Raw genomic sequence first — 2,256 nt, 5'->3', positions numbered from 1 at the left:
TAAAATTTGTTGACAATTTAAATGAACAAGGATGACAGCATCCATAAGTAGCGAAGAATTCTATAGTCATAAAGAAAAAGATGATTATCAAACATAGAAAATCACGAAATCAATCAATTTGAATGCTTATTCAAGGGGTAACATAAATAGTAGCCAAGAAGATCACTTCTCCCTCAAAGCGATACGAACTGACCAACGGACGGGAGGACAGACAAAGGGAAATATTGAGTAGCTTCGCATCCTAAAAAGGTTTGATTCCTAAAATTTACTTATAGAAAATACTGCTTTCTAGTTTAAAGTTTTGAGTTTTGCTACTTCAGGATCATGTCATTCTTGTGTGTGAAAATATTCCCCTTTAAAAGTTAACAAGGAAAAATTCAAAAATAATTTGTAATTATGCAGATTTATTTCTAGTAAAAAGTGAATGCGCGTCAACCAACTTGATACAGGGAGGGAGGGGACATTGTGCTTTTTATTAAAATAGTACCCAAAGTTTTTTTTATAACTTTTTCTTCTCAGTTAGCTTTTAACTTTATTAAATTTATTCATTAAGTTAAGTGTCAAAACGTTTCAACCACTTATTGTAATCTACAGAACATCTAATTTTGTATGTCATCATTGGGGATGTACACCGATTTATCGGCCATTGTCTTATCCCTTTAGATCCCTGAACTTGATATCATATCATAAAACTTTTTTTGCCGCATTGTCACAAATTTTAAATATTTGGACCATTTTAATTTACACCCTACTTCTTCTGTCATTTTAAAGTGCTTTTAACCATAGCTAAATTTGTGTCATAGAAAGTAAGAACTGTCAAAAACTTTTTTTGTAAGTCTCATTTTGAATAGACAAAATTTGTACACTTATTAATCATAACAAGGCCACAATAATTGAATGTTTTTAATGGTTTCATACAAAGAAATCTACATTATCACCATTTTTTTTTTTATAAAACATGGATATTTAGGGGATCCATCATGGCAAACACAGGAGCCATCCAGAAATTATTAGAATAAATCCAAGTACATTTTTGAGTTTGCCTTAAAAAACTTTTTGATATTTTTGCCAACCAAGCTCAAAAAGTCCCTTTTTTTTAAAAAAAAAGGGTGTCGTAAATTTTAACAGACTTGAAAAATCTACATTACAATTTCATGAAATATTTGTTTGACATATATTGTAAGAAATCCTTGATCATATAGGATTTTCTTTGTAATAGAATATGATTCTACACTTATTATTTTTCAGTATTGTTTATTTTCACTTTTAACAGACATAAATCTATCTCAACCATAACATTTAAAAATTTGTAACTACTGTTGCTTCAAAATGTATTGTAAAATTTATTGTTTTCGTTTTGCGTTGAAAGGACTTTAAGCGGCTTTCCTAAAATTGCTTAGTCAGCATAGACCCCCCCCCCCCATTCCATTTATTTTGTTTGTTTCTTAATTGAGATTAGATTAGGTTATAATGGGATTGGGTAGCCCCACAGGTTTAGGGCAACTCATTTAGGGCATAAAAATTAAACTAACCTTACTTTGTTTTCTAATGATTTAAAAATTAAGGGCAGGGGGGGGGGGAGGTTCAGTGTTCAATGACACTAAGACGGAAAGCACCGATGATATATTCAGTCCAGGAGCACAGCGTGCAACCCTGCCTTAAAAAACAAAACAAAAAAATCTTCCAAATTTTATCAGTGTACACTGCTTATTGGCATCCAAGTTTGTCCATTACCGCCATCTGGTGTCCACCTGCCATACTACTCAAATAATATTCAATTCAACACATCACAAACTTTCATATTTCTTGCTTATAAACTTTTAAATTGACAATTTGGAATCTTTTGCATCTTTTTTTGTACAATATGAAAGGTATAAATTTTATTTGATAAAATGAAAGCTAGCCACTCGGTAAAGTATTATATACTGTATCCTTCAGATAATCACTAAGTCAGTCTCTGATAAAAAAAGATTCAAGAATGGCTTGAATCTTTAATAAATGTGTTAACGTGCTGTTTTAATAGGTATTTAGACTAGTCAAAATGGTGGTTAAAATTAACTGACATCTCATTAATATGCTGTTATTAAAACCCTTTGACCTGATGCTGATGTATATACTAACTCAAACATTACTGCTAGAAACTTATAACCTTTCTTTATTTATAACGTTCAAATTAATTTGGTGCTTTCCCTCAGAGTGACTATCGAACAATGAGCATATGCCGAATCTTAGGGGCTACCCAGTTCCAAATCTAAC

The sequence above is a fragment of the Acartia tonsa genome, chromosome 1 (assembly GCF_053477335.1).
Source record: "Acartia tonsa isolate MP-2025a chromosome 1, ASM5347733v1, whole genome shotgun sequence".
NCBI lineage: Eukaryota > Metazoa > Arthropoda > Copepoda > Calanoida > Acartiidae > Acartia > Acartia tonsa.
This window is presented reverse-complemented; position numbering follows the sequence as displayed.